The sequence below is a fragment of the Tauraco erythrolophus genome, chromosome 5, assembly GCF_009769465.1.
Source record: "Tauraco erythrolophus isolate bTauEry1 chromosome 5, bTauEry1.pri, whole genome shotgun sequence".
NCBI lineage: Eukaryota > Metazoa > Chordata > Aves > Musophagiformes > Musophagidae > Tauraco > Tauraco erythrolophus.
In genome coordinates this window covers 6,927,261-6,953,399 of record NC_141469.1, presented here as the reverse complement: position 1 = coordinate 6,953,399, position 26,139 = coordinate 6,927,261, and the positions used below count along the sequence as shown (strand labels likewise).

Here is a 26,139-nt window from a genome sequence, read left to right as displayed (position 1 = left end):
GGTCAAAGCATACTACCTATACACAGATGTTCTGAAGCTAAGTTAAGGTCTCTATATTTTCTTTTGGACAAGTACATCTTCAAAGTTTTGAACACAGTTTAGCTTGTGTACATTGACTTTGCATCATTAGCTGGCTTATTTTTCCAAAGAATCACATTCAAGATATAATTGGATCAAACCTGGCTCGCGGGTCATGCCACTTGGTGCTTATCCTAACAATGCAGGCCCAAGAAGCAAAAGAAGTTTGCAGTGAAACCGACAAGGATAGCAGCTACTTGCAGTGTCATCCTCCGGCAGTAATGCTCTCAGGTACAACAAAATATCTGAGACAATAATGTTTAATGAATACCTCCAAAACTTCTGGAGCAACACTCTATTATAATAAAGATTGATATACTGGGGCAAAAGAATACAGATGGAGTCTTCAAAACTTATTGCTGGTACCAACCTGCCAACAGATAACAATGTCTCTATGCACAGTCAACTGAGATCATCCAGAACATCCCTCTATATCATCTGTACACGGAACGTTAGACAACCCTCCTAAATCAGGGACTTCAGGTATGCAGAGAATACACTGAAGAACCATTCTTAAACCTCCCTCTCTCCTGTTGTCTGTCCCCTCTCCATGCCCATCCTTGATTCTGCATCCTTCTTTGTGCCATTCTTCTAAATTTGTTCTCCAACTCTTACTCACTTTCTTCCTTCCATTATGCTTCCTCCAATTTCCTTTCTGCTCTCAAGACACTTACATGGTGCGTAAGCATCAGCTGTACAGTTCCATTAAAATGGAAAAGCAGTTGAACATAACTTTATAAGGGCCACTAGACATTAGCATTAAACTCCTTATTCATCTCAACTGCTGTTTATTGACCGGTGTAAATTCACAAAGAAAAACCACAGCTCGTGAATTCATGGCAGCCTCTCTAGGCTGAACACCAAAGGATCATCCCCGGAGAACAGCCTTACAAGAAGTTAGTCAGAAAGACTTTCATTTTTAAGCCACAGAAGTGAGGGAACCACTCATGAACCAGATGTAACAGAAGATACAGTACGTTTCACATCAAGTTTATCACAACAGATTAGACAAATGCTTTAACATTGTGATGAAGTGGCTCTCTCCATCCTCCATTAAAACAAACGTGGAGACAATGAACGAAAGAGAGGGTCAAGGCCAGACCCAGCTTATATTAAGACAGGAGCTGAATGGAATTCAGTATCTGCAGGGAGTGAAATACAGAAAAATGTTTGAGGTTGGCGCACCAAATCCAGCATTTCATCAAATCGAGGAGCGAACCAAGCTTCTGATTCCTTTGGTGAGGGGCAAGCAAACACACCGATGTAACGACCTGATCATAGCACAAGAGGGCAGCAGCAACTGAGAAAGGAAAACAGACCTTTTCCCTCTTCTCCCCGCCTCAGCTCTTAAACAAATTAAATCTCGCCAGCCCTCAAATGTAGAGAAATAATGATCGAAAAGGTAACTTTACTAACAAGAGTCACAATGCTCCCATTTACGAGAAAGAATTAATGATCAAAAGTTACAAAGCTGACTTTTTCAATACAAACTAAGATACTTTAAGTTTCGGTGAACTCCTCCTTAGGAGGAAAATCCAACATTCACTTGACAATGGCTCAAACTCAGTGAAACAGACCTGATCAGTCCTGAAGATAATTTTCTTTGATTAAGAGGATAATGTCTGCACAGACACTAATAATTCTGATAGGTTAAAAACAGGGACAAGGAACAATATTAGAAAAGAAGAGAAAACTAATTATTTTATGCATCAGGGGTTCATAAAGCCTACTGTCACTGTGTTTGAGGACCTCCTAAATAATTAAATCTCATCATCGTTATTATTATTCCTTAATTTTACCAACAGGGAAATAAGTCAGGCACAAAGTAATTAGATGGCTTTCCCAAAGCTTTAGATGAACTCTGTATCAGAGACACAGAGTGAAGTAAAATGATGCTAATCAACCCAGTCCAGCACCTTCACCAGACATGTATGAAGACATACAGGCACGACATCCAGCATGTATCCACCCATCCTCCTAACAGCTCACCTAGTATCTTACAAATGCCCTTCACAAGGGCAAGAGACACCTCATTCAGACAAGGTGCGCTTCCTAATGGTGAGGCCAATTTTGAATTCAGTATCTGTAAGGAAGTAAGCTGGAGGCTTCTACAATATTTTGCTCCCTCTCACACACGACCTCTTCTTTTCAAGGCTGCTTAAGAAATGGAGTACATAGAGACACTAGTGAATCAAGTTAGCAGAGCAAGAAAAATCTGGCTTACCTGATGGTAAGCAGCATCAAGAAAATGAAAGGCTCTTTGCCTGGGTTCTGTGAGCAAAGAACACACAGGAAACCCAAAACATCCATCACAATTTATTACGCCACTCAGACATGCTCTGCGGTAAGACTGAATATTTTTGACACATGGTTGGGTTGGCTTTTGGGTTTTTTTGAGTAAGAGTTCATTTTGTGGAAAACTGGCATTTTTAAGCAAAAATATATTGACATCAAATTTACTTAAAACAGGCATAAATCTACCTATGAAGCTCTAAAAGAGTTTGTTAGTGGTTCCATGTTGTGTTCTCTTTCACACACACAGTTCAAATGCCATCTACTCAGTAATTTCTGTTTCCTCTTCCTATATTAATTTCTTTCCCAATCTTAATTTCCTCCCTCCTCATTCACCCTTTCACTCTTTTTCTTCTACCCTTCTTCTCTCCTTTAGATAAAGCCAGTTTAATGGTGCATGATGTTTACACCTCTTTTGCATGAACACCGTACAGGACAAAACACTGGCAAATCTTGCCCCACCTTTTGTCACAAGTCCTTTAATACTCAGCAAAGCATTAAAATTATTCCCAGTTGTCACTGCACTCTGCTTTTATAAAAGGTTGAAAATGGCATGTTACCGGTACATAAAACCTTTGCTGTTGGGACTGAACAGCTATCCCTGGAAGAATTTACGCTTCCCTTCTAAGAGTTTCTAACACAATTTCTCTCTGATAGCAATTATGAGTGCTGGCACAAATGAAAAGCTAATTTTTGCAAGGAAACAGCTGGCCCAGAGTCAGCCGAGACCTAGAAGATAAGGCTGGGAGCCAATGGGGCAGAAAAGGGTGGAAGGGCTCAGTGGTTGGGAGGCCTCACTTGGATCCGACACTAAACTTGTCCTCCAAGAGGCTCGGTGCTGCAGTGGCCACCCTTCCCATGGCACAGAGCGCTGCTGCTCTCCTGGTTGTGGAGCACTGGGCCCATCTCTGAAATATTAACCTAGTATCTGCAGCTGAACCATACTTCTCAGCATTCCTTATCGGCTTATTGCCTCCCTTCTTGGTGGACACATCGTTTTTGCTTGAGCTCTCAGTCTCTTCAGGTGTCCCATGTTCTGTTAGACAACTCCTACGCTCTACTTCCCCTCTAGTTTTTTCAGTCTCTAGCTATTTTTAGACGAATATACATGATGCAGTTTTGTTTGGCAAGCCTAGCTTCAGAAATGCTTGTTCCTTTCCCTATCCTCATCCACTGTTTTGACTCACTCAATCCTAACCCTTCACTGTTGTCTTAGCTGGGCAAGTGTAACTGCAACTGCTTGTCAAACCTGAAATTATTCAGGTTAGTAAACAGCCTTGGCCCCCTCTGACAAAAATATTTCAGGAGAGTTCTTCTTAGTTTAGCTGATTCTTTCCATATTCAGGTTTACACCATGGCCCTGCAAAGAGCTGAACAGTACCAGGTAACAACTGGACCTGGCAGTAAGAATTTTTTTACAGCACTGAAAACAAAGTACTGGGCACCTATTGCCTCAAGCTCCTTTTCCATCTGTTTCACTGGGGCAGGGCTGGCTTAAACCATTCCCACTTCTGCCCCCCTACCAGCCCCCAAGAGTTACTTTTTTTTTTTTTTTTGTGTGGGGAGTGGGTGTGGGTGTCTGGGGGAGGGCAAGGATACAAACTATATTTGATCTGGTTCAGTTCTCCGACCCTGCCACAGGCACTGCACCACCACGTGAACTTGCACAATGACATGAACCAGCACAACAGCAGAGGCAGCCAGATGATGGGAACAAGAATCAGGTGTCAGGAGAAAGATGAGCCCACCCAGCTCAAGGAGCTCCAACTGTGGTGAGATCCCTGCCCTGGCCTGACACCCATGGCACCTACACCAGGATGGGCTGCTCACCACAGCACTCAGCACACAGACAAGAAACTTACCCAGATTTATTAATGATTAATCAATAATTGCCCTTAAAATATGTTCCTAAGCATGAATGTTCTGCATTATAGTTAAGACTTTCCTTAAAAAGATGTTGTAAAAGGCCAACTCAGAAGCAGACTGGGCTGAGAATTTCTCAGTGAAAGGTTTTTCCACTATAGGATAACAATTTGTTGAAACTGAAACTTTTCTTTGCAACTTTCACTGAAACAGTCTGACAAAACTTGAAGCAAAAAACATTTCTCAGGTCCAGGATGGAACTTCTATTAAAAACAAGAGCATGTGCACAACAGCAGAGCAGACAGCAGGTTTCTGCGATGGGCATTCACCAGGGAAGTGACTGCTGGAGCTGAGGTCCAACCCCTGCTCTGCTTCATTTGGCTTCTGCATTTGGACATGCTCCACCAGAACGCCAGAGGAGGTACCTACTCAACAAGCTATGGACTGCTACGGATCAGACTCTCTCTTGAGCATTTTTTATTACAATAGTTTAAAGCTTCCAACATCGTTTCAGTGTGACACAGAGGTAAAAAGGTCAAAATTGAAAAAAAAAAAGAGACACTTCTGTTTGATGAGGAAATATTTTCTAGCTAGTTCTCATAAGATTTGTCTCAGTGTTTGAGACAATTCTCTGGCAAATTTCCCAGTCTGACGCATATACCTTATTTAGCCATTAAGTAAAATTCAGTGGGCAGTAGAGTGATGAAGGTCAGACGAAGAGCAGCAGAGGTACAGAGCAAACAGTAGATCTCTTTATGGAATAAAAGAAACTGTAGGTTGAAAAGTCAATGGGAGAACAGAAATGGATAATAATCTCATTCAAAATTTCTCCCTCTATGAAAGTTTCTGTATGAGTACTGATCCATCAATAACCCATTTCACAATCAAAAGCACCCAAGGTGTTTTCCCAGCCCCCACAGTTCTCCTTATTTTCCACCAAGACAAAGCATCAACACAACTAATTAACTTCAGTGAAACTGCTCTGCACCAAAAGTGAGATATCAGTCACATGACTTTGGATAACTCACGTTCAGCTTTCAAGTTAAAGGAATGATGATTTATGCTTCAAAATATATGATAAACATATTTTAAACTTCATAAGTTTAAGACAAATATGTAGCTCCACACATTTGTAACATAATATTTTATAATTGTCATCATAAACCGTGATTAAAATTGTGGTTCTTTCTGTTGTTCTATTTGAATGTTGCTTATATATAAAAAAATTATCCAAACATATGCGATCAGCTCCTATTGCACAGTTCACATACATGCAGCAAACACATGCTCCGATCCCATTAACCCTAGAGATGGACAACTGAAAAATAAATGTGACAGTGCCATATTTCACTCCTCATAGGCGTACCCTATTACTGCCTATCCAATAGGCAGTACTGGACTAGTTAGAGAGTCCCAAAGTGACAGGGCTACGCTGCTAAATAAACAGGAAAAAAAAAAACAGTTGACACTGTACAGTGAAAGATAAACTTGATGTTTAACATTAGATTGCTGAAGTTGGCAGAGTTTTACTCATTGTGTTGCCAATAAGATTTCAAAACCAGCATTTTTCCTTTAAGCACGGTCACCAGGCCCACACATAGTCTACAAATGGTGTTACATAGTAATGTGCTCTTTTAGTTTAATACTTAGTGCAAAAAGGTTACATTCATATTTTTACAATTATTTCTAGCAGAAGTTTTTGAGATGTCTCTCTTTAAGCTCGCGGTCTGGGGATGTGAGTTTTTATAGGGACAAATTGAAGTATTCTTACAGGGGAATTTTTAAAACAGCACAGTGTCAACTTAGCTTGAATTCTACACTCTCAATCCTACTGCAACAACAGTTGCAGAAACAGCAATTCAGTGCTGATTACTAACTTTTATTTTTTGCATCCTTTTGACATTATTGAGTTTTTGCAGTCCCAAATTCCCCTTTTCACCAAACCCAAGTTAATGGACACAAATAACCAGCTAAAAATGGGTCATGTTGATGGGTTCTAGCACACGACCTTAAAAGGAGTCAGACAGTGATTAGATCTCCAGGCTTTTGATATCCAAAAATCATACCAGATGTGGCCTGCTTTTTAATTATTATTTACACATATTTAATGAATTTTAGCTGCACTGCAAGATAACAAACATGGAAACAGCTTCTCTGTGACTCTATACTTATGCCTTATTTTGCCCTGTAAGGCTTTTAATTCCTACTTTATCAGGCAAGATTTAAACGGAGAAAATAGGTCCTCACAGACAAAACAGAAGCACCACCATCAAGATCTCTTAAAAAAGCAAGTCTTAGTCACTGGTGGTAGAAGTACAGCAAATTGGACAATTTCACCTGGCAAGGGAATGCTGCTTAGGCTTTACCTATTGCAGCAACATTCACTTCTGCCCTAGCAGTTAACAAACATAGGAGGTGGCCCTGAGCAAGCCAAAGGAGACACCGGATGGAGACAATGCTCTTACCACCTGCTCACTACTGATGTGTCAAGGACTTGGTGAGGTAGGCTCCGAAAATAATCTGTTGGGATTGCCTTTGCTGCTTCCATTAACTGCGGTCTCCATAGCGGCAGCAGCAACAAATATATGCAATCTGACACCATTTTTGGTCTCAGCAGACTACAAGGGGAGGCCGAGTAGCACGAAGGAGCTGTGCTGGCTGCGTATGTCCTGCCTTGGCAATTAAGGGAACAGCACCTCATCAGCATAATGCAGCATTCTGTTCCTTTGTAGGAAGCAAGGGGAGGAGGACTGCTGTCTTGTAATAAATGTCCATCTTTCATACACGGCATTTGTCATTGTCATAGTGATCTCAAATCAGGGACTCTCAAAAATCAGCACTATGACTTAGCCACTTCTATAGTTAGTTCGCTGCTGACATGACCATCTCATCTAACATTGTTAACTAAATCCTCTGGAAAGAGTATTCCAAAGTGACCAATTTCATTATCTCTGGGAATAACCAAGACACAGGTCTTGGATGCTTTTACCAAGACAAAGGTCATACCCAAAGACCTTGCACGCAGTAGCAGCAACAGAACAAATTATTCTACATCAACTGCTCCTTTGTACCCTACAGCTCCGTAACGGGAGGCTTACCTGATGGCAACTGCTCCTGCGCAGGTCTCTGGCCCGAAGACTGCAGCAGTTTACCCCCCAATGCAAGAAAGGTAAAACGTTTCACTGCCTGAGGCCACCTTGTTTCTGTCAACAGCCACAGTTGCAGTGTTCAGAACATACAAGTTCTCAGGTTCAGGGGTTTCTTAGATTTTAATAAATACTGACAGGCTTGACAGACTGGTATCCTGGTATAAATGCAGCACGTGCATCTTGACTCCTGCAAGCTGATATAAAGCAAGAAAACAAAAGTTTTGTTGTAAACAACTTGAGATTTCAAGTTCCACCATTTCAAACTTCCCTGCCTGGTACTACTATCTCATCATAATTCTGGCCTCAAGCAGCAATGATTTTTTTTTATTCTGCCTGTATCTCTATCACTGTGGTTAGTCTAACAGGGCAATGAGCTGCTAAGACAGCTTTGCAGGACAAAGCTCAGCAAGTAGCCCTCAGCAGGGGATCACAGCAAGGACTGGGAAGTGTGCAATGGTTAATGAAACACCATCTCAGGCTGAAGTGCTGCAAATGTGCTGCACACTTGGCTTTGCAGAGACCCTTTGCTGACTTTCCAATTCAGCTAAAGCAGCTCTACTAAGTCTCAGTGGCAGTCACCTTTACACCGCTCCTTTAAACTGCTCTCCTCACACCTGCCTCATGGTGGTTCTTCTGTTTCCATTTACTTCTTCCACTCTCAGCAGCCGGCAACTTCCTTCATGTAACTCTCTCTGTCTAGCTCTCTCAAACCCATTTCCAGACTACTGTCTCCAGCCTTCCGACCTCCTACGATATCCGGCCCTTTAGCACAAGAGAAGAGAGCAGCAGATTCACGAGTTGGCAAGTGCATCACGGCGTAAGTACTGCAACAGTCTTGTAGCAGCCTGCAGTCTTATGCATATCTCCTCTTGCCTTCTGGAGGTGTCAGTACGTCAAAACTTGTGAAGAAGTCTACTGACTCTGATACCACATTCTTCCTCATCTAGGAGCACTGGAGTCAATTCTTCTGTTCCTCTCTCCTGTATATTCACTTGGAAAATATTAAAACATTATTGGCACAATATGTTCAACGACTGAAATAAACACGCAGTGGTCATTAATTCTTTACTGTGGAGCAGTCATGGGACATGGTTATACAAGACAAGGGACAATGTCAACGACCTTCACTGAAAGCAGAGGGATCTGACCTTACTGAGAACTGCAGGTGCTCCATGCCACAGGAGAACATGCAGACTATGACACATCTCCATACACAGCAGGCAGACGAGGAGGCACCAGCAGATGGTGCCCCAGAACAGGTACTGTATCATCTCCTAGAGTTTGCTGAGCACCACACGCCAGCTCAACCTCAGCAGAAACGGCTTCCTCTGCACAGCTCTCTGCACGGTGCTCTTACCTCTTAGTGCCCCTGAAAGTCAGGGGCAGACAATTTCAGTTTCCATAATTATCAATTTCCAAAGTACCAATTCACTTACTTTAAAAAATATTTTTATTAAAAAAATTAATCATGGGAAAAGCTTACAAACAGCAAAGCTCTTTTACAAGAAATCCTTCAGAGAATATGACTAATGTACCTGTACTTTTTAAATATAATAAAACATTGAGTCAAGGCCTACTCATTTTCTTACTCTGATTCTTTTCTTTTGTTGTTTTCTCTTTACAATCTTTCAATCATTTTCTGGATGGAAAAAAACAACACCTTAGTTTCTGAATACAAGTAAAAGTTCTTTCACTTCTATTCACAATTCAGGATTCTCACAAGCACTGCAATGCAGGAGGCCCCACGCATCCCTTTGTCTATAGCAGCAAGCGAAATGCTTTTCATTTTCAGCGCACTGCATGGTACATCTGAAGTTCTCCCAAATACAATGAGCTTGATTTTGCTGAGGTTTTTTTTTCTCTCTGCTTCCATTGATTTGCAGAGAATGCCCAGACACACCTCAATTTACATCGAATGTCTGGACATTTGTGTGTATATATTGACAAGAAATGGGCAAACTACTTTTAATATCAGTCACTGTCTGTGTGTATGCAAAAGAACTGGCCTGTGAGTTCCTGTGAGGTACAATGACAGTTACCCAAAGTATATTTTAGTATGTTTTTGCCTATGTTTAGCCTGTATCCATGGCTAAAGAATAGCTAGCTGTTCTGTTACCCCGTGACCCCTCCCCACTCAATACAGGGAATTAGAGAAAGGAAAGAAGACCTGTGGGTTGAGATAACAACTATTTAATAATGGAAATAAAAGAAAATAAAAATGAAAATAATGATGATAACAACAATAATATATACACAGACAAGTGATGTATGGTGCAGCTGCTCACCACTCTTTGGCCAATGTCCAGCCTATTCCCAGACAACGACCCTAGAGCAGGAAAGTCCTGAAATCGCAATCCCCAAAGAGAGATAGAGTAGCCTCAGGAGCAGAATGACAGGTGAGACCCTCCAGGGACAGCACCCATAGAGGAAGAGAGAGACAGAGAGAAGAGAAGGATGAGGAGAGGAGGGTCTGTCCCCACCAAATTACCTAATTCATAGTGAGCATGACGTTATATGGTATGGAACACCCATCTGCCAATTTAGGTGTCAATCACCCTGGCCACACTCCCCCCAGGTTCTTGGACACCTGGGTCATTAGCAAAAAATAAGTTGTAAAGTCCCTGAGCACTACAGATACCTGCATACCACAGATAGATGCAAACTAAAACAAAGTGTCTTATCAACTTTGTTCTCACCAAATTGGGTGCTGTAGTCTTTTTAAAAATGCAGCTTACTTTAGAAATGTAGCTTCTCTGAACAGAAAATTGATTCTATGAGATTCTATCTCAGTGACACCAGGACAGTTTTAAAATGCTTAATATTAGTACTTTCCACTTCCTCAACATTTTAAGCATTCCATGTTATTGTGCAAATAATGAATTGCGTAGAAAAAGGAATACTAAAAGACTACTAACATGAAAAAGGAAAGAACTCAAATGTTTCTGATTGCCAACTTCTTGCTTGTGCAGATGTGCTGTAAGGACTTTTAACTCTGTATTTTCTGGCAACAGCCATGTTCATTGAATAATAACAATCCACTTTATCTCCTCGTAGCTGTCACAGCCACTCAGTATGTCAGGCTTCACACCCAGATCCCTCATGCCAGAGCCAGAGCCCTTCCCAGTGACACCTTTCTGCCCAGCCACATCCACTGCCCTCCCCACACGCTTAGGTGGCCCCAGCCACCATCTCTCACTTTTCTGTCCCCCAGCACCCTACAGGCATCTCTCCAGGTCCTTTTTTTCCCCATTGCTCTTGCACCATTTCCTCTTCCAGTCTCAGTTGCTCTCGCTCAGCACTTCACTACTACACTCCATTACGTGAGTCTGCTCCCCTCTGCAGCCAGGGCTGGCTCATGTTCTCTTCTGCATCTCAGTCAAGCTCCAGGAACACTACAACTAGCATACAAATAGCTTACTTTTCAACTCACCAGCTACCAAAAAAGTTGATACAACTTTTACTGGTGCTAAACCATTTCTGGGGAGAGTGGAACTGAAAGAAATCTTTTTAAAAAAAAAAAAGGAAGAAAAAAGAAAAGTAAAAATCTTTAGCAGTTGAAAAGGTTTAGTTTTCGACTATACACTACTTAAGAATAATGCAAATTTAAATGTGAAGAATTCAAAAATGTTTTAAACGCTGTTAAAAATCTCACAATCATGTGTCTGCTTTCTTCTTCCAGAACTCACCCAGACAAGGTAGAAATGAACCTATTAACATAACCATGAAATAATACAATACTTCATGGTTTTGGAAATGGCAGACCCATTCTTGCTTGTCTTTTCAAATACAGCACAGACATCCCAAAGGTGTTAGTCATCCGTCAGGACCAAGAAACTGCACGTACACTTCATGCAACAACGACGTTTTTATAACAGATGAACTGTACTCACCTTTTCAAGCCAATCAACTCATAGGTAGCTGTAACTGCTTATAAATAGCAGAACTATCAAGACCAGGGTCATATAAGATATATTGGGTAAATTCAGGTTAGTGAGTAGAAGTGTTGTTCACTTGAATAACTTTCCATTTTCCTCCCAGAACCTACATATTGAAAAGAACTACCATCCTCATTCCATGTACGATTAAATTAAGACACAGTTTACATTAGCTGTATTCGGTTACCAAGCAACACAAATGGCAAAACTGGCACAAAAATCCACATGTACCGACCTTTCCATTTTAACTGTATTACCAAATCTTCCCATTCCAAATTCCCACGTGCCTACTGCCATGTTGTTCCAATTTCATTCACTCAGTATTAAAAACAACTGACATTCCCCTCCATAAAAGTCATCAGTTTAAAAGTGAATGCTCCTAAATAGAGACTTCCCAACAGCTTGCTATTTATAGAAACTCATTTGCTTCCATATAAATGACAACATAGCACATCACACATACAGCAACATACTCCATCTCAGAGACTGCTGCCATCTTACTGATTTTGTTGCTAGCATTCCAGAAACTCATTTCACCTCTGTCTCTCAAATTCTACCCATGGAAAACAGGAAAATCACTACTAATTTTCTTTGTAAAATGCATTAGGATGTACCAATTAACATTGCTATTCAGGAGTTGAGCATTATTACACAACATCAAGAATGAGAAGCTACAAGAAGCTACCTGTACAACACAAACATCAGAAAACATTAGTGTCGAGCTCGGCAAAGAGTAAAGGCAACCACTTTTTTAGCAGTGGCTAAACTACATGGCTACAGCACTGGTCGATTTTCCTCCCACCATTATGCATCTGGCAAACACACAGAAAGATTATTTCTTTTCACTTTTATAATTTCCACTTTTAATATTAAATTAGACGGCTTAGGTTATTTTAAGTCCCCCATAAATAAAATAATAATCCTTGGGGAAAAAAATGAGCGAGAAAATTAACATGTGTACATCTATAGGAGTTATTAATGATGCTTTTGCTAACATTTCTGTTGAATATTTATGCTTCCTGTTTAACATCGGAAATTTGTCTCCCCCAGATCTTGGTTTCACTCTTGATCTTTTTTCTTAGGCATTTAAATGGAACCTTTTGACATTTTTGTTTAGCCACGTATAGCTAAGATTTTTGGAGGCACATTAATAAAACTGCTCTATGAGAATCATAAAACATACAATGTCTCACAAAATATTCCTCCAGTTTCTCTGAATGTATAATCTAAACATACAGATTTTCATAGATACCAGACTTCATTATACTACAGGCAGTAACTGGAGAATTAAGCCTTGCAGAGACATTTAACCAAGGGATTTCCCCTTTCCTTCCTTAGGCACCAACCATACATACAACAGAGAGAAGCAACCAATTACACAATCCCTGTGTATAATGTCAGCTCTCAGTGAATCAAGAGGATTTGACAAACAGTACCTTGCAAGGAAAGCACATCATTCTGCTTGCCAGGAGTGTGATCTGACCTTTGGACTGCTGTAGTTTTTTTTCTCTCTTTAAAAAGCATGACTACCTGGACTCTGCCATGTAACAGTTCACGAAAAACAGTTTAATAGGCATGAGCAAACTACTTATTGCCACGCAAGCAATGCAGTAACCACTTGTAAAATTTTACACGGATAAAAAAAGGGAAAAATCATTTAGCCATATAATAGAAATGCTCTGAAAGCAACGTCATTAACACAAGACCTAGGTAGGAAAGGTGGCAGCAGTGCGTCTCTAGCCAACAGTCTCTGAATGAGGTACTAAGTTCTCAGTCTGAAAAAGCCCTCTGATGGTCTGAAGATGGATATATACAATTGGCGGAACAGGTACAGCATGAGCGGCTTCAGCACGCTCAAGAAACTTGCAGCACACTCAACAGAGTTATTCTGCATACATGTAAAATTATGCAAGTACTCCTGGTAGTCAAAAATTGCCTTGATCCCAATATAATGCTGCTTAGAAAGACGTTTGGTAGCCAAGCTAGAAACCCACCTTCTCCTCTTCACCTTCACTGCAAGTCTCAAGGCACTTCCTTCAGACTTCACGCCACTAGCTTTCAAGCAGAGCCATAATGAGCACAAGAGAAAGCCATGAGGAGACAGAGACCAACAACAAACCTTCAAATCTCCAACCTTTATGATAAAAACAGTGAAGTAATTTCAAATATGAGGTGTCACTGTATAAACTGTTCTGAGACACTGCTCATTTTTTTCATGCCTTACACATTACAACAGTCTTCATTAAAATACCACACACCCTCTCCTCCTTTTGGGCTATAAACTAGAATTTAACCTTAGACCTTGACAGATACATCCCCGATTCCTACTTTAAAGAATTGTTTATAGGATTATGCAAACTTCTACACATTACCCTGGGAGATCACTACCTAGCTGTTAAAGCACTAAGGTGGTACAATGAGGATAATTAACCTCATCTTGGATGCTGGTGTCTAAAATCCATTTTTACTATGGCAATCCAGGAGTTAAATGTAATAAAATAATAAAATTTCTTTGAGAATGAAAGGAGATTTCCTCTGAGATAAGGAGTGTATTTTTTCAGAACTACGTGTCACCCTTAGTGCTATCATTAAGCCAAAGCACATTATTTGATCACAAATTCCAGTGGGAAAAAACCTAGAGCCAAAATCAGGAGATAATGAAGTGCTCCAAAGCTGTACATCATCAACGTTCGACTCATCAATGCAAAGCACTTCTTGGTTTCTATGAGATCAGGATTAGGACTGGATTATTCAGAAGTAGGCACAAAGCTCCTGCAAAACGTAGTGGTGAAATTTCACTCTCATTTACTCACGAGGAAGATTAAAGCAGGAGTCAGCAACTTCCCCAGGTTAACGGGGGAGGCAGTGTCATAGCTAGAATGACAACATGGGAGTCTCTAAACCACATCTCTGCTTAAGGTCATACTTCACCGCACCAGGTAATCCTACAAAAACCTATCAGGATTGGGCAGAAAGGAAGAAATTAATACACAGTCATCTAGGAGAACAGGAAGAATTAGACTTATATACCCAACTAAACGGGCAGGAGAGGAAAAACCCTGAGTTACCACAAGCAAGGATATACCATACACCATGAGGGGAAACCCCTATGTTCTACATATGAATCACATTTGTTAATAATGAAATTATAACCCAAACCACAAAAGGTATTCTGTATTCATCTGAACTTTTTTTATTAAAAAGATAGGAAATGGGGTCAAAATTGCTCTTGCTTCTTGCACTGTAGAGAAGTCTGTCTCAATCACATACACTTTGTACATTAAATTTGTGAGATGCTGGGAGATCAGTTTTAGCATGGGAAGACAACCTAGCATTTGGAATAATAAGTATTCAAAACGAAATGAAGTTTTAGACAGATGTTTTTCTTGGTGCTTAAGTCAAGGATAGCTGTTTGGCGTAAAATAAAAGAGAAAAAAAAAATCCAACCCAAAAACCCTTCACTGCACTAGAGCTACTTACATTACCTGAACCAGCAGCCCTTGGTCCTTCTCCTTTTCTTGTTTCTTGTCTCACATTTGCTTGTGAAGCCACAGGAACCACCACTCCCTGCGGTCCCTACCTACCAACATAATTTAACTTGTGGTGTATTTGCAACATGAAGGAGCGTATCTCAAGACTCTGAAATGGTTTTATTTAATAGCACACATGAACACAGCTGCAGAGAAAACCTGCAATCCAGCACACCATGAACAGTCAGGCTAGCCCCCACCTGTCATGGTTCTGGCTAGGATTCAAAGTGGTGCTTCTATCTTTGGAAAATGTAGCCTATGAGATGAAAGAACCTGTCTCCATCCTCTTGTTAAAACATCTCACCTGCATGTTGCACTCCATACTCACACTACTCATGTGCACATCCACTTTCTAAATGAGTCTTCTGAAATTATGATCATTAAACAGTGTGAGATATGTTACGGTGTTTTATTCACAGACAAATGCACTAAATTTTAAGTGCAGAAAGATTCGAGCTGAGAGTCTCCATCTGAAATTTGATCCAAATTTCTACTAATGCTGTTTCTGCATCACCACTGTCCTGTGCATTATCACATACAATTTCTCAGCGTAACAGGATTCTTCCATGAATCTGGCAACATAGCCGAAGCCTAGATTTAAAAAGCAGAAAGGCAGTGAACTCTCCTTAAATTCCGAAGCCTCAACCAGTATTTTCACAGGAGTGGCATTTTTTGTTTGGGCATATGTGCAAAAAAGAATTTAAAATCTACCATGACCTTTTGTAACTTTTCTATAGATGTTGCACAGCGCCTCAAAAGAGCAGATGGAAGACTACACATCTCTCTCACTACTCTGCTTTCGGAGCAGCTGAGTCCCGTTAGCTAAGCTGTCTTCCACATAAAGCAGAGTCACAATTGTTCCAACATGATAGTCGCTTTTGACAGTTCTGGCAGCAACTGCAGTAAGAATTTTGCTATTGCACTTTAAAAAATGGAAGAAAAGAGGCGTACTATTAAATCATAAAACTCAATGGCTCATTTTCACACCTCCTACAAATCAGAAAATGGATTCTTGGATTTAAAAATAATGAGAAAATCCTCTTGCCATCCACCTCATGTTGGCATCCTAACAAGTGACACCTTCCCAAGAACTCACTTCTTTCTTCCACTACATATGCTTCTCGCCTCTACTTCTTTGTTTTAGGAAAAGTTGGTCAGTTCATCAGTAAATTTTCTCATTCTCTTGAATGCTTAATATTTTTAAGATATTATCAAGTGATATCAATCCCCTTTTTAAAGGGTACAATGACTTGCCTCTGCCATCAGGAGAGGCAATTTTCAGCCATGAAGTGCTTTACGGACTCTCAACTCCAAAACTCAAACCACTTCACCAGAAAGGGAAGAAAATCATCCACGAATACACAGAATTCTAACAGCTTCAACTTTCAGACACTCATGGGTAACAATGGGTAAGTCTTACACTCCATACCCAGTTACAGTATCATGGCAGGATCAGGAAGACCCATCATCATTAAATCTCTCTTTAAAACAGCAGGAATCAAAATCTGATGGTAATTGCATGTCAAAATATAAAAAATAAAATAAAATCCCAGTACACCAGAACATAATCACGAAATCTTTTGAATAGGAGATGTGTCACAGACTTAATGTTTCTCTTCCTTCTGGAAATGTCAAGAACTTTCCCTGGGGCACTTAAAAGGCTGATCAAAGCCTCCCATTTCGCCCAGAAAGCTTATTACCAGAAAAGGCTTCTGGAAAGTAGCGATTACAAGCCAGCAGCAAAAGTCTGCTACTTCATCTTAGTATCTGGCTCAAATCTTTACACCTCAATTTAGAAATAAATGGCTTGGTTTAGATCACTCTGTTCATTAAAGGCCAAGAAAAGAAGAATGATTTGCAGTAAAAAGAACATATACAAATTCAGCAGAAAAATAATAGCAGTTTCCTAGAGTCAAAATAACGACAATATTGAACATTCAATTCTCTTCCCCCAGCCTCGGTCTGAAATAAATGCACTGAAAAGTCCTTTCATCATTACTGTGATAACGCATGGTAGCAGTTTTATGCATTGAGCATCTAAGGGGTAACTATTCCTATTTGAAATCCTGAAGTGTCCAAAATATTTACATCCCATTTGTATCTGCAGTATGAATGGGCTATATGTTGCATCAGAATAAAGTCCTTTGCTCTTGTGTTTTCCACAAGTGGAAGGTGCATTTATGTTACCTGTTTTCATGGGGGTTTTGGAGATTTTTTTTTGTCCATCCCATTTCCCTCTCCCACTCTGTTTTTTTTTCTGTGCAGTGTTGCCTTTCAGAAAGCAACACCTTAACATTTGGATGTAAATGTCAGGTCCATTCCATCGACATCTCGTCCCATAGACAAAAGCATGATTAGATGACTACAGTCTAGTAAGCCCTAGTCATTTTCATACTTGTTTCAGTGACTGGTATTCTCTGTGGTTAAAAGGGAACTTTTCACTGATCACACATTCACTGTTCCTCGCTTTATCTCATGGAAGCCAGCCCTTCACAGGTGCTGTACTACTGATACGCTAACACTAAAGAGCAAATCCAAAAGATGTTTTTCTTAAAAGCTTTAAAATTGAATAGGCACAAAACGACACGTTCAAGGGCCTCTCTGCCGCTATTCATTTATATCAAAACTTTCATCTTACTAAAACTTTTAAACTTGGATCTGAATAGGGCAGGAGGACAAAACGCTTACTCTCACGCATTTGGTTATGGAATATATGACTGAAGTTGCTATGATGCATTTGCCACCAATAAATCACTGTCAATCTTTCCTTCAGCAAGATACGGAAAGTAAAAAGTACAGTAATTTGAATAACGGTGGGAAGACCAATACCCAAGCAAATTTCTCCATCGCTTTTGCTTCCACTGCCAAATTTGTCAATAAGAAAGTCCAGAGACCAAGTGAGAACTCGGCACGAAAATTTCAACTTTGCTTTCCACAATGTAGTCTACTAACCTTCATATGTAGCTAATGAAGTGGGGAATCACCCAAAATAAGTCTACACCTTGTGCAGAGCTTGTACGCAATTTAAACTTGTACTTTGTGGTTTAATAGACTTCTCATATTCTATCAAGATTGCAAAAATAGAGCGAGAAGAGAATAAACTCTAATCAGATCACTGTGGTCCTTTCGGAAACCTCTAACTACATGATCAAAGTTTCAATTTCCTGCTCTTTTTTATTACTGATGAGCAAAAGTAAATGGTAATATACAGATATAAGGTCGCAGACCAAATAATTTTATGGCATTTGGATACTGTAGCTCACTTTCCTCAGATTACAATCCATTGCTTCAGAAGAGTGCAGTTTCTCTTCTGAAAGCCAGTCATATTCTTTCTGCTACGACGCTATTCAGTCTTGCCTCTCTGAAAACTGCTTCCAGAGAGCTGCAGAAAGGTAAAAACATCTTTCTTTCCCAAACTCCAGAAAACTTAACAAGACTTAACACCTGAACCCCACCAAACACAAGTTTTCTTTGAATTATTATTACCCATCATTATTTAGGGGCACATTAAACGTAATACAACAGTAGCTTCTCTCCTTCTGTGTTTATAAAATTAATACAATGAATTTCGATTTCACTTGTTATGCCTGGGCACTATTATAACATGAGTAAAAAAAATATAACGCATGCATTTAAACAGAAAACATCTTCTAAGTCTGAAGTATTTCACATCTCTCTTGCAATTTTGCCAGATGTATAGTCTCCAGTGGTTTGGAATTTAATACTCCCAGCCTCCTAACTGGCTTAGTATCATAGAAATGTACTCCCCTCATTCCAACACAAATCTTGGAAAAACTTGCTTCTATCAAGATCCACCAATTTTTCAGGGCATTTTCGATGCTCTTTAGGCACTAAAGGGAAGAACTACACTGTAGTTTCTTATTTCTCCATTTAGACTGAGAGATAGGTGTGAGCTGACACGGGTGCTATACTAATCGTCCAGATCACAACCTAGCTAGAATGCACAGCATCTCCTTTCCAGCCCACGCAACTGCATTTCCTTTCTGAGAAAACCAAGGTACAGGAGGGAAGGTGACGCACATATGGGTCTTGCACGAGCACGGGGTCATGACGTGGCTGGGGCAGACACGCAGAGCCCAGGGGTCGGACTCTTTTAAAATTACCACATACTACAGGACTTAATTTATGAAATATGCTGTTACCATACTACGATGTATAATTTTTATTTTCTGTTAAGGTAACTGTTTAATTGTAATTTTTTGTATACTTTCTACTTTCCCCAGAACTAGGTGCGCAGCATATCCTAGATACTGCTATTCCAAGCAGATGAATCATTTGGTAGAAGTCTTTTTTTAGGCGTTCGTATCTATGAGGACACCTCCCAACCTTCTCCAGCTCAGCCTCAAAGCTCCCCGCTTTGCGCAAAGCTTGTAAAAAACACAATGCACAGCTAACTGCTAACCTACCTATTTCTCATCGGTCTCTGCTCTAGACATTAGACATGACAAGCTTATTTTCAATCTCACAAACACATGTTCCATTGCTCTTCTGTACTCCGTTAATACTTAGTTAACACTAACAGACTCCTTTTACTATTCCTGTGGCTAGTTAAAGCCTTCCTCAAGCAAGGGAACAAGGTAAGCTGGGTCACAGAGTAGTTGCAAATGAGCAAAACTGGCAACGTACACAAAAATAAAAGGTAAACACACTTGTTATTTCATCGCAGAAAAGAGTACAGAATGACCTCAGTACAACTGTGGAAATAACTGTGTGAATCAACTTCTCTAATGACCCAGTAGCAAATGCCCTTAACTCCCAGCAACTGCCCAGTAACAACTGTTCAAATATGCAACAAATCAAACCCATCCTTTAGGCTGTGTCAAATCGTACATGTGAGCCCAAGTTCCTGTTATCCCATGGGCTTTACAAACAGACCAAAATGAGTACTGCTAGCCTAAAGAGCAAATCAGAAATCATATTAAGAAAACTAGAGAAGCAGTAACGGTAAAGGACTTCTGCAGACCTTTCAACAGTTTTAAGATAAAGTAAGGCTTTTACCCTAAGTTACGTCAAAAAGACATCAAGGAAAATGGTCATAAGTGCAGAACCATGTATACAGCTAGAAGTGACCACAAAGAGAGATGAGAGCGCTTAAACAAGCTTATAAAACTGAGGTCTATCTGCCCAGAGAGAATGGAACAGGTTACGTATATCCTCTTGCCACATTTAAAACACAGCTGTAAGAGCAGAATTATGTAAGAGGTTTCTTCATCAAAAGCGGGTTCATGCAGCCTTAACTTTGTGATGGGTATGGCAATTTCCCTCTGCAGGCAAAAAAATACCTTTGCTTCCCCACAACATCCTCTGAAACTTTGTTCCTGATAGGCTGCCCATCTGATAATGTTCTTTGCATCCCAAAATCTCATCAAGATTTCCCTATTAAGATTCTATTCTTCCTGCTAAATTCATTAAAACTGCATCACTATTTCATTTACTGTATTCCATGACTGATTTTAAATTTAGTTTACTGAAAATACCCATTCATTGGTGTACTTTGTTCTTCCTGAAACTGGTTTCTTGAGTTCTCTTGGTTCCTACATCTTCTCTAGAGGTCAGCAATCAACAATTGTATCTGGGCAGCAGCAACCAAGTGTTACTTGACACTAAGGAGAAGTGGCACAGCACCATCTTGTCCTTGTCTGGACTAACTCTCAAGTAATATGCTACAAAGTGGGGCTGCACAGCAGGACCTGAAGGAGCTGTCTCCTCAATTTCAGCTTTTTCTCATATCTACATTGTCTTAACTCTCAACTCATTACACAAATGGAGAGATCTGTACCGAAGCTGCTGTATTTCTTCTTCACCCCAAGAATCATAAACCATTTTTTCTTTTTAAGGCTGTGCTGTCTAGCAATATTTGCTTTGAAAATGAAACTAACAGACAAAAGCAACACAAGGTTGAATGAAAAGAGGAACTACAGACACTATTTGCTTTGGTCTCAGACTCCAGAAATCCATGGCTATCCAAAAGTATTTTTCATACTCTGCAACGCAGGATCATAGAACACATCTGAAAAGAAAAACACTCTGTCATTGCAAACATACAAAGAAGCTTTGATTGTGAGATGATAATATGCACATTACCTGGTTCACATCAACTGTTCTGTATGTAAGGGTATGCAAAATTTATGTTACATTAAACCCAATATGCCCTCAGTATCTGCCCAGGACTTCACACAGGCAGGTACAGGTGAACAAAAACCTGATGAGAGGACTCTGCTGAACAGTTTTCCCCCTTCCATCAGTTTGTCTAACAGAACACAGCACTCACGACTCCTTCCATCACACGATTATCACAGCTAGAAAATAACTGCAACATTTTATCTGGTGTTTGATTCAGCAAGATTTGCCTTCTTCAGCTCCCAGCGCTACTACGAGTCAAACAGTGCCATGTCATAAGTGAGCAAAGATAATTTAAGATTTGTTAAGTCAATGGAATCTGACTGGGGAGGACATAACTTGTATCCTATCCAAAACGCACAGCGCGGTGGTCCTAATCAGTCAGCCTACAAAAGAAAAGTACTCCAGAACATAAGTCATACAAACAGCAGAAAAGCTATTTCTGCTAGCTAGCTTCTGCCAGGACTTCAGAAACAGCTGGGTGAAATTTCAGCTTCCGTATCATCACACTGCAAAGAGATGCTTATCTCGAAAAGCTTATCAATCCATTTACAAAAAAAAATTAATCATTATGGCAAAAGCAGAATGTCTCAGAAATAACCCTCTGACCTACTGCATATACTGCTTCATATTGACAGTGTATCAAGTATTTAGTGTTATCCAAAAAAAGGTACAGTGCAAACACAGTATTGAGACCTTGAGCAGTACAAAAATTTAGCTCTGATCACTGTTACTGATGACCTTATTCCAAACCAACTGATTTTGTGCCTTTTTGTACATAAAGGAACACAACACTCATGTAAAGCTTACAGTTTTAAAATAAACTAGACACTGAACTGCTGTGCCAAATAGGAACAAACGTAGAGCAAACACGAAAACTGTGATCTAGACAGGGAACAGTATTTTTAATAGTAAAAAAGCATTCCAGAAACATATGAAATTCAGCTTGTCTATTACAGTGTTTGTGCTAGGACCAAAGATGGCTTTATTCCATCTATGTTAGTAATGAAGTTATTTTCAACATGAGTGAAAGGGAAAGAACCAGGAACACTCCTTAGCTCTGAATCAGCCACTGACACCCACAGAGGATTTTCCTAGCAAAAAACATTTTTTCTTCAGTTTTACATTTGAATTCACATCATGCCAGGGCACTAGTATGGAAATTTGCCCTTGTAATCACTATTAAATTTGCATTTGTCTTAATTATTTCTATGATGTATCCCTTAAAACTCCTACTCCTAAGACTGAAGCAAATTGCAACTTTTAGTTGTTTGGAGGTTTTTTGTTTGTTGGGGTTTTTTTTCTCTCTTTTTTTTTTTCCTACAGTTGATAAATTAATTAATCTACTACAAGAAGACTAAGGCCCTAGCACAAATCTCACGTGTTGCCTTTGGGACAGAAGGGACATACTTGCAAGGCAGAATTTTACACACTATCTAGGCTAAGTGAAAAATAAACCACAGCCTCCTCTTTTGATCCAGTATTCTTGTTTCCTTGACTCATATCATTAAGGACTGGCGAAGACATAATCCTCCTAAAGTGTCCTGCTACAAACAACAGCTAGAAATAATGCATTCCAACCTTCTTTCAAAAAAGTCTCCCGAGTCTAACATTTTGTCTGACAGGACCAACAGAGAACACCTATTGAAGACAACTTCTCCATAGTCTCTGAGTCACTCACGATTTGTGGTTTAAGAGCTTCTTGAATAAAAGGCAGCACCTTTGTTTTTAAAAGAATAAAAATACTACTGGAGTTATAAACTTACCTAATAGCTTTATGAAACTATGTAAGCTTTTGGTACTCACATCATCCTGTAGCAAGGAGTTCCTCTGCTTAACTACACCAAGATGGAAGAAGAAAACCTGCGTTTAATTTGGAAATCAACATCTCAGCTTGTTTCACTCTTTTTTGTTCAACTAAATAAATATTCCCTCTTTACCCTCTGTCAGCTTGCTGAGTTTATAAGCCTCTAACATCTTCCCTCATTCACATCTCTTCTGGCTTGAAGAGTTTGAGTCTACTTAGCCATCTCCTGCATTTTCATTCCGTTGGTCATTTGCTTTGCCATTATCTATGTTCAAACATGGGGCCAGAACCACAAACACTTTCAAAGACGGGGGTGCACCTCAGATTTACACAGCAAAGTTTTGTTCTCCTTTCCTAGAAGTACCTAGCATTCTGCTTTCTGATTAATACCGAGTATTGAGGTGAAATTCACACTGAACTACTGTAATGCCAAGGCAGCCTTCCTGATCGGCACCAGCTACATTCTATCCATGTAACATCAGGATAATTTTTCAAATCCTCCTTAGTTTTAGGCCACTAAGACCTAATTCAAACAAAGTTATTTTAACAGAGGACTTTCTGTTGAGTATGAGCTGAAGTCTTACTTGACATCCCCAACTGGCATCTAAACTACCCTCTATATTCAAACAGAATAGCTTAGCTATGATGTGCTGGACAGATGGTAGCTTGCTTCCGTCTGTAGAGAGTAGGTGGAAGGCCCAACCAAGTACCTTCATCAGTGATGGCCCCATTAACCTAATACTAATTGGCCAGTTTGGCCCTCAATCTTAAGTTCCACCACAAATCACAAGGGGAATCGTGTCCTCCTTGTCCCGGCTATGCTCCCCCTTATCCCACCGTGCTTCTGCACTCCGGCACACTGAAAAGTCCTTGGAGTCTCACGTCCAACCACAAACACCAGCTTGCTATCAACATTCTTCTCAGAGCGAGCCTCTGAGTAAAACCAAAACACGGGGCTCTTCTAGTTGCTAAAAAGAAGAGCTAACTGTCCCAGCTAAAACCAGGACAACGTGTAACAGGCAAGGAAAATGAGCAAAGCACGAAGAAATCTTGTTTTTTGCCTGGGTAGAGCTACTGCATAGACTCATCTTCCTCATGGCAACTGAAATAAGGATATGCCCAATCCTTTCCTAAGAAGCCTTAAAACTCTGTTAAGGGCTCAAGACACATTTGATATTTACTACTATTTCCTCACTTTGTTCCTCTAAGAATGAATTTCAAATGCACAGAGAGAAAAAGATCACACTGTCCAGTATTTCGAGACACTGCATGACAAAGACTAAGGGATCGATTTCTTTCCCAGCAAATACCATATTTAGTCACTACTGTGTTCCATTCAAAAAACCCTTAAGAAGAAACATGGCATACAAGAAACACTCTACTCTTGTATAGTCTTCCACATTTTAGGCTTTGAATGCACAGCAGGAACAAGTAACCACCTATGCTTGAGTGTCTGAACACAACCCTGCATGTAGGTGTGCATATTCAGTACTTAGAATTCAGAAGAAGGGGCTCGTACACCACTGGCCTCTTACTTAGATAAACATCTTCATTTTAAGGATGAAGATCTCTTTCCTGCCATTGTCCATCCACTGAAAGTATATTTAATGAGGGTGTGCTTCTTTGCTTTGAAAACTAAGCAGGGAGCAAGACCAACCTATTCATCACCACAGGCAAAGCCAACCTTTCCCCTCCATGTTCAATGTCATAGTTAAGTCATAGTTATCAGAAGTCACAATGGAAAGCTGCCTTAATTACAAATCAGCTGTCTTGACAACAGTCTCATTTGTCCACAGTTCAAGTTGTGGCTAATGGCACTTGGTGTCACACACACTATTTAGTTGTATTGAGCAGACCAGAAAAATGAGCAAGAACATACCTTTCAGACACCCAGAAAATAGTAAGTCCTTAGAGCCCACAAACCATAGGTTCACATGTAAAAAAATCTCTTTATGACTATTATATACATCACTGAACAAGAGCAGTGAAAATGGAATTCCTTCTACCCCTGACCTTGGAAAAAGTTGAGATGACATCACCTTTTCAGTTGTTATTTCAATACAAAAATTCCTAAAATTACATGCTAAGAAACCAGATTCACTGTCACACTTCCTTACACAGAACGACAAATTACTTAAATGACAAATCAAAACTTTACTATTCTCTCTAAATAGCAGTTGTGATATTTTTTGCTGAAGGAAATACCCAACTAATTCTAAAGAGTCCACCAAACTCTTTCTGGAGTCAGGATAACCGCAAGCAAAATCTTTCAACAACTGTGACAAACACAGCATAAAAGTTAAGAAATGCTATCGGCCTCAACTTGTACAATAAACCACTTGCATAGTGGCTGTAACAAGCATCACTTACCACTAAACAGAAGGGAATCTTTCAGCAGCAAATAAAAGATATAAGAGATTTGTGAAATACTATTGGCAAGTGAAGAGAAGCATGTATTTTTCATGTGCATCTAGATAAAGTCTTCATTCAAAAAGGATGCTGCTTCCAGGTTTTGACATATTTCAAGATGACTGAAAGAAGAAAGCACACCACCCCACACAATTTTTTCAGGAGTATATGGATTAGAACTAAAGGAAGAGCAACACTGGAGCTGATGCTAGCACTACCATGAAAGCAAGCCCAAACACTACAGAGATAAAACGAGTTTGTGCGATTCCTTAAGCAATCAAGGATGTGAGAAATAAATATTTGGTGTAAGTCACCTATTTGACAATGACATATTATAGCCAGACTTGGAATGATATGATAGAGAGGTTGTGGAGTCTCCTTCTCTGGAGATGTTCAAAACCTGCCTGGACGTGTTCTTGTGTGATCTGGTCTAGGTGGTCCTGCTCCGGCAGGGGGATTGGACTAGATGATCCTTTGAGGTCCCTTCCAATCCCTAACATTCTGTGATACAGGGATTTTTCAATTGTTAAAACCTATTTGCTTTAAAATACCAGTGTGCTGCTGAGAATCTGAGAAGCTTCAAAGAAAGCATAATACAATGTGCAAGGAAAAAAAAACAAGAGATGGCCTTAAATCTCACAATTAGCAATTAGAAACAAGGTCTTGGAGTTGCCAAGCCAATGTCAGCTCAGTGCGCAGCCTATGTTAAAGTAGAAAATCTGATATCAGGAACTATAAACAAAGTACCACAGAACAAACTAGAGAATAGTATCATGCAACTGTATTAAAACAAAACAAAAGAAAAATATCAGTTGCAGTCCCTTCATTTCCAAAGCAGAACAGCAGAACTTCAAAGGGCTCAAGGACGAGCAACAATAACAACCAAATTTCTGTTTCTGTACAACAAACAAGCAGGACAGGAGAGACAGCCTAGA

At 39.9% G+C, this 26,139-nt stretch overlaps 1 protein-coding gene across 1 annotated transcript in view; it reads left to right on the top strand.

The window, feature by feature from the left end:
- IL21 (interleukin 21) overlaps positions 1–26,139 on the top strand; it is a 43,367-nt gene that overhangs the window by 11,314 nt on the left and 5,914 nt on the right. The window lies entirely within an intron of this gene.